General features: G+C 43.2%; 1 long non-coding RNA gene across 3 annotated transcripts in view; it reads left to right on the top strand.

The window, feature by feature from the left end:
- The window catches only part of LOC132400464 (uncharacterized), a 29,953-nt gene extending 17,064 nt beyond the window's left edge, over positions 1-12,889 (top strand). The window contains exons 1-4 of one of the 3 annotated variants that reach the window (XR_009514257.1): positions 2,225-6,005; positions 8,153-8,251; positions 8,645-8,998; positions 9,676-12,889. This is a non-coding gene — a long non-coding RNA (uncharacterized LOC132400464). Of the gene's footprint in view, positions 1-2,224; positions 6,006-8,152; positions 8,252-8,644 lie in introns of those variants that run through there. The other 2 variants (XR_009514259.1, XR_009514258.1) reach the window with 2 other exon arrangements.
- Positions 12,890-17,211: the final 4,322 nt, after the last annotated feature.

Here is a 17,211-nt window from a genome sequence, read left to right as displayed (position 1 = left end):
AGGGATTGGAAGTTTCTGATTTACTTATTCGCTGGTTCAACACAACATTATGGGCTGAAGGGCCTGTTCCTACTGTTCTATGTTCTACGCACTATGAAGTTAGACCAACAATTCCCAGTGACTGTGTGGGTTTCCTCCAAGTGCTCTGGTTTTCTCCTACATTGCAAAGACATACAGCTTAGAGGCTAATTGGTCACATGGGTGTAATTGGGCTGCTTGGACCCATTGGGCTGGTTATCATAATGTATCACTAAATAAAATTAAATTAAATTAAATTAATGGCATCTAAAAACACCGGGTAAAGACATAGATTAAGACAAAAGGGCAAGATATCTCCACTAAATATCTAATTTGTCTTGAATATGGATATTGATTTTCTCCCAAGGCCCAAGGATACATTACAGTGAATTATTCATCCTCCTTCTGGTGTAATGATTTAACTTACCATAAGTTCATTAGATATAGGAGCAGAACTAGGCCATTTGGCCCATTGAGTCTACTCCATTGTTTCATCTTTGTTGATCCAATTTTCCTCTCAGCCAACAATCTCCTGCCATCTCCCCATATCCCTTTATGCACTGATCAATCAAGAATTTATCAAGCATTGCCTTACATATATGCAATGGCTTGGCCTCCACAGTCGCCTGTGGCAACAAATTCCACAGATTCTCCACTCTCTGGTGAAAGAAATCCCTCCTCATCTTCATTCTAAATGGATGTCACTCTATTATGAGGCTGTGTCCTCTGGTCTTATGAAACATCCTCTTTACATTCACTCTATCGAGGCCTTTCAGCATTCGATAGGTTTCAATGAGGTCACCCCTCAGTGTTCTGACTTCCAATGAGTGCAGACCCAGAGACATCAAATGCTCTTCATATCCTTTCAGTCCCAGAATCATTTCCAGGAACCTCCTTTGAACCCTCTCCAGTTTCAGCACATCCTTTCTAAGATACGGGGCCCAAAACTGCTCACAATACTCCAAGTGAGGCCTCACCAGTGCTTTATGAAGCCTCAACATTCTATCCTTGCTTTTATATTTCAGTCCTCTCAAAATGAACGCTAACGTTGCATTTGCCTTCTTTACCACTGACTCAACCTGAAAATTAACTTACCTTGCAGGCTCTTCACGTGCCTCTTCTTCTCTATGAGCCAATGACAATAGATACTCAATCAACCACTCCACATGCAAAAGAAAACAATTTCCCTTTACAGGTCTATTTTCTAAGCGGGGTGAAAATTCAAAAATCTAAGGTGCAAAAGGACTTGGGAGACCTTGTGCAGGATTTCCAGTTTGAATCAGGTTTATGGGGCACGACCTGCCCTTGACAAAGCCATGCTGACTATCCCTAGTCAGATTGTGTCTCTCCAAATGCTCATAAATCGTCCCTCTCAAGATCTATTCCAACAGCTTGCGACCACTGAAGTAAGCCTCACTGGTCTATAATGTCCTGGGTTATCTCTACTCCCTTTCTTAAACAAGGGAACAACATTTGCAACCTTCCAATCATCTGGTATTTCTCCTGTCCCTAGTGATGATGCAAAGATCATCGCCAGAGGCTTAGCAACCTCCTCCTTCACTTCCCAGAGTAGTATCTCGTCCAGTCCTGGCTACTTATCTAATGTAGTAACTTTCAAAAGCTCCAGCACATCCTCTTTCTTAATATCTATATCTCAAGCATTTCAGTCCGCTATAAGTCATCCCCACAATTGCCAAGGTCTTTTTCCCTGGTGAATACTGAAGCAAAGTATTCATTAAGTAACTCCGCTACTTCCTCTGGCTTCATGCACATGTTTTCACTCTCGCTCCAGATTGGTCCTATTCTCACACGGCTCATCCTCTTGCTCTTCGCATACTTGTAGAATGTCTGGGAGTTTTTCTTAATCCTGCTCACCAAGGCCTTCTCATGGCCCTTTCTAGCTCTCCTAATTTCATTCTTGAGCTCCTTCCTGGCACCCTTGGGATTTTCTAGAGCTTTAACAGTACCTAGTTTCTTGAACCTTTCGTAAGCTTTTCTTTTCTTCTTAACTAGATTTTCTACATCCTTTGTACACCATGGTTCTTTTAGCCTACCGTCCTTTCCCTGTTTCAATGGAACATACCAATGCAGAATTCTATGCAAAAATTCCCTGAATATTTGCTACATTTCTGCCATGCATTTCCCTGAGAACATCTGCTCCCAATTTATGTTCCGAAGTTCCTGCCAAATAGCATCATATATTCCCCCTACCCCAATTAAATGTTTTCACAAATTGTCTGCTCCTATTCCTCTTCAGCACTATGGTAAAGGAGACAGAGTTGTGATCACTACCTCCAAATTGCTCTCCCACTGAGAGATCTGACACCTGACCAGATTCATTTCCCAATACCAAATCAAGTACAGCCTCTCCTCTAGTTGGCTTATCTACATATTGTGTCAGGAAAACTTCCTAAACACACCTAACAAACTCCACCCCAGCTAAACCCCTTGCTTTAAGGAGATGCCAGTCAATACTAAGAAAATTAAATTTTCCCATCACAACAACCCTATTATTATTGCACCGTTCCAGAATCTGCCTCCCTATCTGCTCCTCGATATCCCTGTTACTACTGCAGAGCCTATTAAAAAATTCCAGTAGAATTAATGCCCCTTTCCTGAGTAGACAATCTCTCCATGACTTCCTCCTTTTCTGCAGCTGTGATACTATCCCTGATTAGTAATGCCACTCCCCCACATCTTTTGCCTCCCTCCCTGTTCTTTTTGAAACATCTAAAGCCCGGCACACTCAGCAGCCATTCCTGCCCCTGAGTCACCCAAGTCTCTGTCATGGCCACATATTGATCCACACTTTAAGTTCACCCACCTTTCCCATGATCGTCCTGACATTAAAATAGACACATTTCAAATCATCTGGCTGAGCGCTCCTTTGCTCTATCATCTGCCTATCCTTCCTCATAAACTCCCTACAAGTTGTCACTACTTGTGCACCAACCACCCCATCCTCTGCCTCTTCACTTCAGTTCTCAAACCCTTGCAAACCTCTTTTAAACCCTCTCTCGCAGTATTAGCAAACCTCCCTCCCGGGATATTGGTCCCCCTCCAGTTCAGGTGCAGCCCGTCCCATTGGTACAGGTCACCCCTACCCCAAAAAGGATTCCGATGATCCAAGAACTTGAAACCCTGCCCCCTGCACCATCTCCTCAGCCACTCATTCATCTGTGTTATCTTCCTGTTCTGACCTTCACTAGCTCGTGCCACTGGGAGTAATCCGGAGATTACTACCTTGGAGGTCCTGCTCTTCAGCCTCCTTCCTAACTCCCTAAACTTACTGTTCAGGACCTCTACCCCTCTCCTGCTCAAGCTCCCCTTTAAGAATATTCTGCGACAGCTATGAGATATCCTGGACCCTAGCACCCAGGAGGCAACACACTATCCTAGTGTCTCTTTTGCTGATCTCCTGTAAGTCCCCCTAATTATCGAGTCCGCTTTGACTATTGCTCGGCCTGGCTTCACCCTTCCCTTCTGAGGCTCTGAGCCGACCACAGTGCTGTTGGTCTGGCTGCTGCTGCCTTGCCCGGACAGGTCTCCCCCCTCATCAGTTTCCAAAGGGGTATATCTGTTACTGAAGGGAATAGCCACAAGGGGACCCTACACTGACTTCCTTCTCCTTTTTCCTCTCTCGGTGTTCACCCATCTACTCCCCAAATTCTGCTCACTGGGTGTAACCAGCTGCTCAAAAGTTGTATCTATCAATTGCTCTGTCTCTCGGATGATCTGTAGTTCATCCAACTCCATCTCCAGCTCCTTAATGTGGTCTTTCAGGAGCTGGAGTTGGCTGCACTTCCTGCAGGTGTAGTCATCAAGGAGACAATCAGGTCCCACATCCTACAGGAGGAGCATTCCACTATCATATCTGCCATCCTGCCTGCACTGTACAACCAAGACCAAAACCTCTAACCTGATAATAAGGCCTCAACCTCTTCTCATTGAAGGCTCTTGAGTCAAAGCCTGACGCTCCTGCTCTCACCGCTCGTCTGCTCACACCAATGGCTGCCCTGCTTGCCCCATCTGCACTTTTATTTAATTTACTGTGCTCTGCTCCCAACACTGATTGGACCTCTGGGATGTCCGAATACCTGCAAAGCTCTCCTTTTATACTAGCTTCGTTGACCTGCGAGTAAACTCTTCAAAGTGCTCTGCTCCCAATGCTGATTGGACCTCTGGTTCAGAGGAGGAGGAGGTTTATAAGAATGATTCAGAGAATGAAAGGCTTGTCGAATGAAGAGTGATTGATAGCTCTGGGTCTTTACTCAGTGGAATTTAGAAGAATGAGGGGGATCTCATTAAAACTTATCAAATGTTGAAAGGCCAAGATAGAGTGGACATGGAGAGGATGTTTCTGTTAGTGGGGGAGTCTAGAACCAGAGGGCACAGCCTCAGAATAGAGGGACATCTGTTTAGATCGGAGATGAAGAGGAATTTCTTTGTCCAGAGTATATCAGTAGAATTCATTGCCACAGGCAACAGTGGGGGTATGTAAGGCAGAGGTTAATATGTTCTTGATGAGTCAAGGGGTGAAAGATTATGTGGAGGTAAAGGAAAGGAGTAGATAACATGGATGTGGAGAGGATGTTTCCTCTTGAGGGGTTATCCAGAATGAGAGGGCACAGGGTCAAAATTGAGGGGTGACCTTTCAGAACAGAAATAAGGAGAAACTTTTTTAGCCATAGAGTTGTGAATCTGTGGAAAGCTCAGCCACAGACTACGGTGGAGATCAAGTCCATGGGTACATTCAAAGTGGAAGTTGATGGATTCCTGATTGATCAGTGCATCCAAGGGATATGGTGAGAGGGCAGGTGTATGGGGTTGAATGGGATCTGGGATCAGCCATGATGAAATAGCAGAGCAGACTCAAAGGACCAAATGGCCTAATTCTTCTCCTATATCTTATGGTCTTATAGAGAAGGCAGGAGAATGGGGTTGAAAAGGAAATGGATCAGCCATGATGAAATAGCAGAGCAGACTCAAAGGACCAAATGGCCTAATTCTTCTCCTATATCTTATGGTATTATGATCTTATAGTCTGTATCAATGGTGTTCAGATGAACAAAGCTGAAAGCTTCAAGTTCTGAAATGCAAATATCACAAACAATTTGTCCTGGTCTAGCCATATGGATAAGTCACCTGGGCCAGATGGACCACATCCCAGAGTCCCGAGGGAGGTTGCTGAAGAGATAACAGATGCATTGGTCATGATCTTTCAAGAATCACCTGATTCTGGCATGGTCCCAGAGGACTGGAAGATTGCAAATGTCGCTTTATTCTTTAAGAAGGGAGGAAGACTAAAGAAAGGAAATTATTGGTCAGTTAGCCTAACCTTAGTGGTTGGGAAAGTGTTGGAGTATATTATTAAGAATGAGATTTCAGGGTACTTGGAGATTAATGGTAAAATAAATCAAAGTCAGCACGGTTTCTGTAGAGGCAAATCTTGCTTGACAAATCTGTTAGAGTTCTTCGAGGAAGTTCTTCGGGTAGGCGGAGCAAAGTTAAGATGGTGCTAACCGGCGACTCTTTTGCTTGCATCTTCTGAAACAGCTCTATTTCCCTCTTTAATATCTTTATTTTTCCCTTTCAGGGTTCTTTTGGGACCTGGTCTCGTGATATAGGGACTGGCTGTTGTTCGGCACGCCAAGAGTTTGACCTGAGGGTCCGACTCGAATTCAGAAGCTTAAGATCTCAGGGGTCTGGAGACGGGCAGATCAAGGGTCAGTGTCATGGCAGGAGACCCGTGTGTCAAAGGGGGAGTCGGGGTATCTGCTGTGGGCCCGAAGACCCAGGATCTTTGCAATCTTCAGGCACAGAGCTCAAAAAAAAGTGACATAACGGACTTCCAACATCGTAAACCAGCGAGTTGTTTGTTATGTCTCCCTGCCCGCTGGGAAAACAGAGACACCTCTTTCTCCCTGATTAGGGAGAGAGAGAGAACCTGCGATATGTTGGATGCCAGGTGAAATGTGGTCTTTAAGGTAACTGCAAGCCTGTGTCTTTGCAATTGCTTTGCTCACGCTTGAGTGATCGGTGGTAGTACCGATGCTTGCTTCTTTATTTGCCAGTGGGGAGAGGGGGGCTGTTGCTCGTGGCTGCTTACATGCAGGAGGGAGGGGAGCTGGGGAGGGGTCTTCAGGGTTCTTACATTTATCTGTCATTTATTCTTTGGGGCACTTCTCTGTTTTCATGGATTTTTGCGAATAAGAAGCATTTCAGGATGTATATTGTATACATTTCTCTGACATTAAATTGGACCTTTGAACCTTTGAAGTAACAAGTAGGGTGAACAAAGGAGAGGCAGTGGATGTTATTTACTTGGATTTCAGAAAGCATTTGATAAAGTGCCACATGAGGCTGCTTAACAAGATAAAATCCTATGGCATTACAGGAAAGATATTGGCATAGATTGAGGAATGGCTGACAGGCAGGGGGCAGCGAGTGGCAATAAAAGGGACCTTTTCTGGTCGGCTGCCAGTGACTAGTGATGCTCCTCAAGGGTCAGTATTGGGACCTCTACTTTTTCCATTGTTTGTCAATGATTTGGATAATGGAATTGATGGCTTTGTGGCAAAGTTTGCAGATGGTATGAAGATAGGTGGTGGGGTAGGTAGTGCTGAGGAAGCAATGTGATTGCAGCAGAACATAGACAAATTGGAAGAATGGGCAAAAAAGTGGCAGAAGGAATACAGTGTTGGGAAATGTATGATAATGTATTTTGGAAAAAGTGACAATAGTGCAGACTATTATATAAATGGGGAGAAGGTTCAAACATCAGAGGTGCAGAGGGGCTTAGAGTCCTTCTTCAAGACTCCCAGAATGTTAATTTACAGGTTGAGTCTGTGGTAAAAAAGGCAAATGCAATGTTGGCATTTATTTCAAGGGGAATAGAATTTAAAAGCAAGGAATAATGCTGAGGCTTTATAAGACTCTAGTCAGGCCACACTTGGAGTACTGTCAACAGTTTTGAGCCCAATTTCTCAGAGGTGGTTCATGAGGTGGTCCAGAGGTAGTTCACGAGGAAGACTCCTGAAATGAAGGGGTTAACATATGAAGACTGTTTGGCACCTTTGGGCCTGTACTAACTGGAATTTAGAAGAATGCTGGGGGATCTCATCCAATCCTACTGAATGGTGGAAGGACTAGAGAGGGTGGATGGGAGAGGATGTTTCCTAAGGTAGGGATATCCAGAACTTGTGGGCACAGCCTCAAAATTGAGGGGTGACTTTTTAGAACAGAAGTAAGGAGGAATTTTTTTTTTGCTAGAGAGTGGTGAATCTGTAGAATGCTCAGTCACAGACTATGGTGGAGGTCAAGTCCAAGGGTATACTTAAGGCAGAAGTCGATAGTTTCCTGATTGGCCAGGACATCAAAGGTTATGGCAAGAAGGCAGGTGTATGGGGTTGAGTGGGATCTGGGATGAGCCACCTGGGAATAGTGGAGCCTATTTCTGCTCCTATGTCTTATGGATGCTTTTTCCAAGAACCCACTCTAACACTGCTATTTTCACAGAAGGCTAAGAACATGTGGCACATCCACGATGGTTTTCATCAATTTTTTACAGATTCATCATACAAGGTATCCCATCTGGATGGCTTTCTCCCAGCACTCTCAATACAGCAGTCAAAACAGAGGGCTTCTCAATTTAACGAATAGACTGAACTGCTGATTCCTGAGTTTCACGATAAACTCTCGGTGCTTCAATGTTTTGTTGAACTCAAGTACTCCCAAATTTGATACCTAATGGTCAAATTCTGTACATTCTGTTTACTAGGGTGTTCTCATCTGTGATCTTGACCGCAGTTTACATACCACAAGTGGCTGACAAGAATCGAACCCTTGAGATACTGCCAGCTGTTACTGTCAGTAAGACCAAGGAGATGACTATTGACTCTACTTCCTTAGGAATTTGCAAAGATTCGGCATGACATCTAAAACTCTGGCAAACTTCTATAGATGTGTTGTGGAGAATATATCGAGCGGCTGCATCACAGCTTGGTATATGGTGGCATACACTTTGATAATAAATTTCCTTTGAACTTTGCACATTCTGGTTCTTTGGGAAAGCAGCAGACCGAATCAAGGATACCACCAACTCAATTATTTTCTATTCTCCCCCTCCCATCAGGCAGAAGATACAGAAGTTTGAGGACATGTGCGACCAGGATCAAAGACAACTTCATTCTGCTGTTACAAGACTCCTGAATGGACCTCTTGTACAATGAAGGTGAACTCTTGATCTCTCAAAGTACCGCACGGCAGTCATTGCACATTATTTTCCAGCTACATAGCACTTTCTCTGTATCTGTAACACCAATTATAATCTGTCTGGATGGCATGCAAGCAAAAATAAATTTCACTGTACCATAGTACAGGTGACAAAAATAAACCAATTACCTTTAACAAGCATCACTGAGAAAGGGAAAAAACATGTCTTGTTTTGGTGTGAAATAATTGGGCTTGATGTTGGATGACAAGTGAACAATTTAACAACCTGATGCCCCAAAGCTGCTGAAATAGCAAGAAAAACAAAAACTTGAAATGTGTGTACTAGAGAAGTCGCTATTTAGCATAATTGTTGTAATTTAAGTAACTCCTGTGGTAAATTCAATATTTTCAGACATACCCACCATTTTCAGACCTTTCAGCCAGAGGCATCGGACCTATTTCCCAAATTTCTGCCTGGAGTTCAAGGTCCCATTGAAGCTCAAAGGTTGATCATTAGTCCTGAAGCCAAAACCCAGTGAGTGCAGACTAGAAACTGAAGGTCTGGAGATTGGAGACTGGAATCTGGAAGACTGGAGATTGGAGATTGGAATCTGGAAGACTGGAGATTGGAGACTGAAGATTGGAGATTGTTACCCTTGGGGGATTGCTTCACCAAGCACAATGCCCTGTCTTGTTGAACAAGTGCTCTGCCTGCCCCTACATCTCCTCTCTCACAACCATTCAGGGCCCCAGAGAGTCCTTCCAGGTGAGGCGACACTTCAGTTGTGAGTCTTCTGGGGTCTTCTACTGTTTCTGGTGCTCCCAGTGTGGCCTCCTGTATATCAGTGAGAGATGAGATAGATTGCAAGACTGCTTCACCAAACACCTACACTTCATCCTCCAGAAAAAAGCAGGATCTCCTGGTAGCCACCCATTTCAATTGTACTTCCATTTCCCATTCCATGTCAGTCCATGGCTTCCTCTACTGCCACTGAGGCCACATAGACTTGATGGGCCGAATGGCCTACTGCTGTTCCTACTGTATGTCATATGTCATTCAGGTTGGAGAAACAACACCCAATATTCCATCCAACCTGATGGCATGAACATCGATTTCTCAAACTTCTGGTATATACTTCCTCCCCCGTCTCCTTTAACATTCCTCATTCCCATTTCACTCTCTCATCTTATCTCCTTACCTGCCCAACACCTTCCTTGGCTGCTTTTGTCCCTTCCCTTTCTCCCATGGTCTTCCAATCAGATCCGCCCTTCTTCAACTTCACAGCTCTTTACCTCTTCCCTCCCCCTCCCAATTTCACCTGTCACCTACCACCTTGTACTTCCTTCCCTCCCCCCATTATCTTACTGTGACTTCTCACCTTCTTTTCCAGTCCTGATGAAAGGTTTCGGCCCGAAACATTGATTGTTTATTCTTTTCCATAGGTGCTGCCTGGCCTGCTGAGTTCCTGCAGCATTTTGTGTGTGCTGCTCGGATTTCCAGCATCTGCAGATATTCTCTTGCTTGTGATTGGACGTCCTTACGAGCGTTAGTTCTTGGCCAAACAACGCATTTCCCTGCGTGTGATAGATATATCTGAATAAGAATCTGAACCTACAGCCTCCTATGTCGCCCAAAACAAACTCACCTCTTTCACAGCTGCTATGTTCAAATCTGTGAATTATTAGTTCGAATAGCCTGCTAAAGATCAGAATTTGTTCCTTTATTTGCACGTTTTGTGTTTGATGTTTTCTTTAACCGGTTTCATGGTGTTTCTTTGTTTCATGGCTGCTGTGGGAGGACCAATCTCAGAGTTGTATCTGAGATAGCAAATGCACTTGATTTTAGTTTTCACAATATTTCTATATTTCAGATGCTTAGTGAAAACACCTCACATTGATTTTTTTTGGGGGGCCTCTCTTTGACCTGTTTGCTGTCAGAAAAAAGACAGATACATTTACAAATTTAGAATGAGAAGTGCTGAGCTGGCCTGACAGTAATGACAGGTTGAACAAAAATGCAATTCCACTGTCTTTTAGTTTGTCTTTATCCTCAACATGCATATTTCAAACGTTACTAATAGTGTGCACATCTTGTCAGTGTTGGAGTGACTCACTGCGGCATCGTCTACATTGCAATTTCTATGTCACATTTTGCTATTATTATTTGATATAAAGGGAGCAATGCCAAGAAATTCATCCTCAGTTAGTACCAATAAATTTGCATTATTATAATATCATCATATTAAATTCTGACTAGAAAATTTATGCCATCTAGAATGAATGAAAGACACTCTGTGGCCAGTTTATTAGGTATGGTAATGGGTCCTGGTGTGGTCTTCTGCTGCTGTAGCCCATCCATTTCAAGGTTCAACATATTGTACACTCAGAGATATTCTTCTATCTACCATTGTTGTAATATGCGTGGTTATTTGAGTTATTATCGCCATCCTGTCAGTTTGATTCTGATCCTGAACCATCTGGCCATTCTCCTCTGACCTCTCACATTAACAAGATGTTTTCACCCACAGAAATGCTGCTCACTGGATTTTTTTTGTTTTTCACACCATTCTCTGTAAACTCTAGAGACTGTTCTGCATGAAAATCCCGGGAGATCAGCAGTTTCTGAGATACTCAAACCACCCCGTCTGGTACCAACAATCATTCCACAGTCAAAGTCACTTAGATCTCATTTCTTCCCCATTCTGATATTTAGTCTGAACAACAACTGAGCCTCTTGACCATGTCTGCATGTTTTTACATGTTGTGTTGCTGCAACATGATTGGCTGATTAGATAGTTAACAAGCAGTTGTACATTTGTACCTAATAAAGTGGCCACTGAGTGTCCATTTCAGAGAGTATAATGCACTGGCACTATCTCATAAAGCATTAGTCGCCACTAAATAGGGACAAAATTTTGGCTATTTAATCTATGGTTCACTTGAACAATGCCATAGAATGCCATAACAATGCTGGCTCTTTTACACAAGTATCATATACTATCAAAGACGCTCATCATCCATGTACTCTATTCTCGCTACTACAATTGAGCAGAAGGTACAGAAGCTTCAGGTCACACACCAGGTTCAGGAACAGTTATTACCTTCAACCATCTAGTTTCTGAACTGGCATGAATAACTTCAATCACCACACCTCTGAACCGATTCTACAACCTTTGGACTCACTTCAAAAAAGCTCTTTAACCTCATGTTCTTAGAATTTTACTGTTATTTGCACAGTTTGTCTTCCACTACAGATCGGCTGTTTTTCAGTCATTTTCGTACGGCTTTTCATAGATTCTACTGCATTTCTTTATATTTCCTGAAAATGATGGCAAGAAAATGAATCTCAAGGTAGTACCTGGTAACATGCAAGTGCTTTGATAATAAATTTACTTTGAACTTTGATACTAGAACACAGAATAGTACAGCACATTACAGCCCCTTCGGCCCACAATGTTGTGCCGACCCTCAAACCCTGCCTCCCATATAACCCCCCACCTTAAATTCCTCCATATACCTGTCTAGTGGTCTCTTAAACTTCACTAGTGTAGTTCACCCTTGCTTCCTAAACCTCACGTGTGCTGCCCTATATTGTATACTGTTATATTTTTCATATCCCTGCATTAACAATATTTAAAAGACATTTGGATAGGCACATGGATGGGAAAGGATTTGGAACTTGAATTGGAATTGCAATCAAAATGTGCTTATTATTGTCACGTGTTCCAATATACAAGGTAGAATAAAGTGTATTAACTACAGAGAAAGTGTAGTGCACATACACAATAAATGTTCAAAGTAAATTTATTATCAAAGTAAATATATGTCACCACACACTACCCTGAGATTCATTTCTGTGGGCATTCACAATAAATACAAAGAAACACAATAAAGTCAATGAAAGCACACACAACAAATACAAACAACCAAAGTACAAAAGAATACAAGCTGCAAGTACAAAAAGGAAAAAAGTAGCAACAAATGCAATAAATAATTAAGTAATAAATTTCAAGAACATGAGATGCAGAATTCTTAAAACTGAGTTCATACATTGTGCATCGGTTGTGAAATCAGTACAGTGCTGGGGTGAGTGAAATTGAGTGAAGATACCCCTTCTGGTTCAGGAGGGGGTAATAACTGTTCCCGACCCTGATGGTGTGGAACTTTAGGCTCCTGTACCTCCTTTCTGGTGGCAGCAAAGAGGAGAAAGCATGATGTGGATGGCAGTGATCCTTGCTGAAGGTGCAAGGTCACAACAAAGTAGATTGTAAATTCAAGAATCCATTTTATACTTCTGAACCAGAATCAGAATTTAAAATCTGGTTTATTATCACTGACATATGTCATGAAATTTGATTATTTGACCATTCATTTGTCTTGAAACAGGGACCAAATAAGGTTCAAATAGGAGTGGCTTATATGGCATCTGGTATAGCATGGATGAGATGGGGCTGTTCCCATTCTGTATTACTCTATGACGCTATAACTTTCTTGATGGAGCATTGAGCCACTACAAAGTTCAAAATTCAAAATAAATTTATTAACAAAGTAGATATATGTCACCATGACAACCTTGAGATTTATTTTTTTCTGGGCAGACTCAATAAATCCATAATAGAATAATAACCATAATAGAATTAGTGACAGATCACATGAACTGGCCATTCAACGAGTGTGCAATAGACAACGAACTGGGTAACTACAAAGAGAAAGAAATAATAATAATAAATAAATAGCAAGAGAATGAGGTGAAGAGGCCTTGAAATTGAGTTCATGGGTTCATTGACTAATGCAAAGCAAGTACATTTCTTCCCAGTTTGGCTACCTGGTCTCTGGCACTAAGCCTGGTTCCATGGTGCAGAAGGGAAAGAGGAAGATGAGGAATGCGGTAGTCATAGCGGTTTCCATAGTGAGGGGAACAGACAGGAAATCTGTCAGCTTGTAGAGATACCCGCATGGTGTGTTGCCTCCCAGGCGCCAGGGTATGGGATGTCTTGGATCGTGTACGGAGTCTGCTAAAGGGAGCAAGTGAACAGCCAGATGTCTTGGTACATGTTGGAACCAATGACATAGGTAGAAAAAGGGAGGAGGTCTTGAAGATGGAATTCAGGGAGTTGGGTAGGAAGCTGAAAAGCAGGACCTCCAGGGTAGTAATCTCAGGATTGCTGCCTGTGCCACGTGCTAATGAGTGCAAGAATAGCATGATCAGGGATGTTAATGTGAGGCTGAGAGACTGGTGTAGGGGGCAGGGCTTCAGATTCCTGGATTATTGGGGCCTCTTCTGGGGGAGATACGACCTGTAAAAAATGGATGGGTTACACCTGAACTTAAAGGGGTCCAATATCCTAGCAGGCAGGTTTAATAGAGCTGTAAGGGAGAGTTTAAGCTAATTTGGCAGGGGATAGGAACTGGAGTGACAGGACTGAGGAAGGGGAAAATAGAAATAAATCAAAGGAGATGATAGATGATAGAAAGGACAGGCATGAGATGAGGCATAATCACAGCTAGTAGGATGAGTTACAGGGCACTAAAGGAGTGGTGCAGTTAAAACAGAAAACAACAAATACTGGACTGGAAGTGTTATATTTGAATGCACTCAAGAAATAAAATGTTTGCTCTTGAAATTCTACTATAGATTGGCAAGTATGACGTTGTGGCCATCTCTGAAACTTGGCTAAAGGATGGTTGCCATTGGGAGCAGAACGTCCAAGTATATACAGTGTATCGGAAAGATAGGATAGTAGGCAGAGGGGTGGTGTGGCCCTGTGTGTAAGATGTAATATTAAATCATTAGAAATGGATGACATGGGATTGGAAGGTGTAGAGTCTCAATGGGTTGAATCCATAGACAATAGACAATAGACAGTAGGTGCAGGAGTAGGCCATTCGGCCCTTCTAGCCAGCATCGCCATTCACTGTGATCATGGCTGATCATACACAATCAGTACCCCGTTCCTGCCCTCTCCCCATATCCCTTGACCCCACTATCTATAAGAGCTCTATCTAACTCTCTCTTGAATGCATCCAGAGACTTGGCCTCCACTACCTTCTGGGGCAGAGCATTCCACATATCCACCACTCTCTGGGTGAAAAGGTTTTTCCGCATCTCTGTTCTAAATGGCCTACCCCTTATTCTTAAACTGTGGCCTTTAGTTCTGGACTCACCCATCAATGGGAACATGCTTCCTGCCTCCAGCATGTCCAATCCCTTAATAATCTTATATGTTTCAATCAGATCCCCTCTCATCCTAAATTCCAGTGTATACAAGCCCAGTCGCTCCAATCTTTCAACATATGACAGTCCCGCCATTCCGGGAATTAACCTTGTGAACCTACGCTGCACTCCATCAATAGCAAGAATGTCCTTCTTCAAGTTTGGAGACCAAAACGGCACACAATACTCCAGGTGGGGTCTCACCAGGGCCCTGTACAGCTGCAGAAGGACCTCTTTACTCCTATACTCAATTCCTCTTGTTATAAAGGCCAGCATGCCATTAGCTTTCTTCACTGCCTGAAAAGGCAAGGGTAAAAGGACCTAATGACAGTTGTATACAGGCTTCCAAACAGCAGCCGGGATGTGGATTACAAATTACAGCAGGAGATAGAAAAGGTGTGTCAGAAGGGCAAAGTCATGATAATCATTGGGGATTTTAACATGAAAGTGGATTGAGAAAACCAGGTCAGTACTGGACCTCAAGAGAGAGAATATGTAGAATGCTTAAGGGATGGCTTTTTCAAACAGCTTGTTGTTGAGCCCACTAGGGGATCAGTTGTACTGGATTGGGTGTTGTGCAATGATCCGGAGGTGATAAGAGAGCTTCAGGTTAAGGAACTCTTAGGGAACAGTGACCACAATATGACCAAGTTCACTTTGAAATTTCAGAAGGAGAAAATAAGACCCAATATGTCGGTATTTCAGTGGAATAAAGGAAATTGCAATGGCATGAGAGGGAAACTGACCAAAGTGGACTGGAGGCAAGTGGATTGGAGGGAGGCGAATGTTGTCCCCTTGTTCAAAAAGGTAGTAGGGATAGTCCAGGTAATTATAGACCAGTGAGCCTTACATCTGTGCTGGGAAAGCTATTGGAAAAGAGTCTTAGAGATATGATCTATGGGCATTTAGAGAATCATTGTCTGATCAGGGACAGTCAGCATGGCTTTGTGAAGGGCAGATCGTGTCTAACAAGCCTGATAGAGTTCTTTGAGGAGGTGACCAGGCATATAGATGAGGGTAGAGCAGTGGATGTGATCTACATGGATTTTAGTAAGGCATTTGACAAGGTTCCACATGGTAGGCTTATTCAGAAAGTCAGAAGGCATGAGATCCAGGGAGGTTTGGCCAGGTGGATTTGGAATTGGCTTGCCTGTAGAAGGCAGAGGTTCATGGTGGAGGGAGTACATTCAAATTGGAGGGTTGTGACTAGTGGTGTCCCACAAGGATCTGTTCTGGGACCTCTACTTTTTGTGATTTTTATTAGCGACCTGGATGTGGGGGTAGAAGGGTGGGTTGGCAAGTTTGCAGACGACACAAAGGTTGGTGGTGTTGTAGATAGTGTACAGGATTGTCAAAGATTGCAGAGAGACATTGATAGGATGCATAAATGGGCTGAGAAGTGGCAGATGGAGTTCAACCTGGAGAAGTGTGAGGTGGTACACTTTGGAAGGACAATCTCCAAGGCAGAGTACAAAGTAAATGGCAGGATACTTGGTAGTGTGGAGGAGCAGAAGGATCTGGGGGTACATGTCCACATGTCCCCGAAAGTTGCCTCACAGATAGATAGGGTAGGTAAGAAAGCTTATGGGGTGTTAGCTTTCATAAGTCGAGGGATAGGGTTTAAGAGTCGCGATGTAATGATGCAGATCTATAAAACTCTAGTTAGGCCACACTTGGAGTACTGTGTCCAGTTCTGGTCGCCTCAGTATAGGAAGGATGTGGAAGCACTGGAAAGGATTCAGAGGAGATTTACCAGGATGCTGCCTGGTTTAGAGAGTACGGATTATGATCAGAGGTTAAGGGAGCTAGGGCTTTACTCTTTGGAGAGAAGGAGGATGAGAGGAGACATGATAGAGGTGTACAATATATTAAGAGGAATAGACAGAGTGGACAGCCAGCGCCTCTTCCCCAGGGCACCATTGCTCAGTACAAGAGGACATGGCTTTAAGGTAGGGGAGGGAAGTTCAAGTGGGATATTAGAGGATGGTTTTTCACTCAGAGAGTGGTTGGTGCGTGGAATGCACTGCTTGAGTCAGTGGTGGAAGCGGATACACAAGTGAAGTTTAAGAGACTACTAGACAGGTATATGGAGGAATTTAAGGCGGAGGGTTATTTGGGAGGCAGGGTTTGAGGGTCGGCACAACATTGTGGGCCAAAGGGCCTGTAATGTGCTGTACTACACTCGCAGGAAGGACAGAAGAGAAGTAATGGCTGGAGTTTCTGTGAAAAATGAGGGAAGTGCAAGACAGATGTGTTCCAAATAAGAAGACATTTTCAAATGGAAGAAGGACACTATCATGGCTGATAAGTGAGGTCAGAGCCAAAGTAAAAGCAAAAGAGAGGGCATACAAGGAAGCAAAAGCTAATGGCAAGATAGAGGATTGGGAAGCTTTTAAAAATTTACAGAAGGAAACTAAGAAGGTCATTAGGAAGGAGAAGATGAATTATGAAAGGAATATGGTGACAAATATCAAAGAAGACACTCAAAGCTTTTTAAGTATATGAAGGGTAAAACAGAGTCGAGGGTATATATAGGACCAATAGAAAATGACACTGGAGATACTGTAATGAGAGATGCAGAGATGGCAGAGGAACTGAATGTGTATTTTCCATCAGTCTTCACAGTGGAAGACATCTGCAGTATACCAGACATTCAAGAGTGTCAGGGAAGTGAATTATGTGCAGTGAAAATTACGATTCAGAAGGTGCTCTAGAAGCTTAATGGTCTGAAGGTGGATAAATCTCCTGGACCTGATGGAATGCAC

This window comes from Hypanus sabinus, chromosome 10, assembly GCF_030144855.1.
Source record: "Hypanus sabinus isolate sHypSab1 chromosome 10, sHypSab1.hap1, whole genome shotgun sequence".
Classification (NCBI taxonomy): domain Eukaryota; kingdom Metazoa; phylum Chordata; class Chondrichthyes; order Myliobatiformes; family Dasyatidae; genus Hypanus; species Hypanus sabinus.
This window is presented reverse-complemented; position numbering and strand designations above follow the sequence as displayed.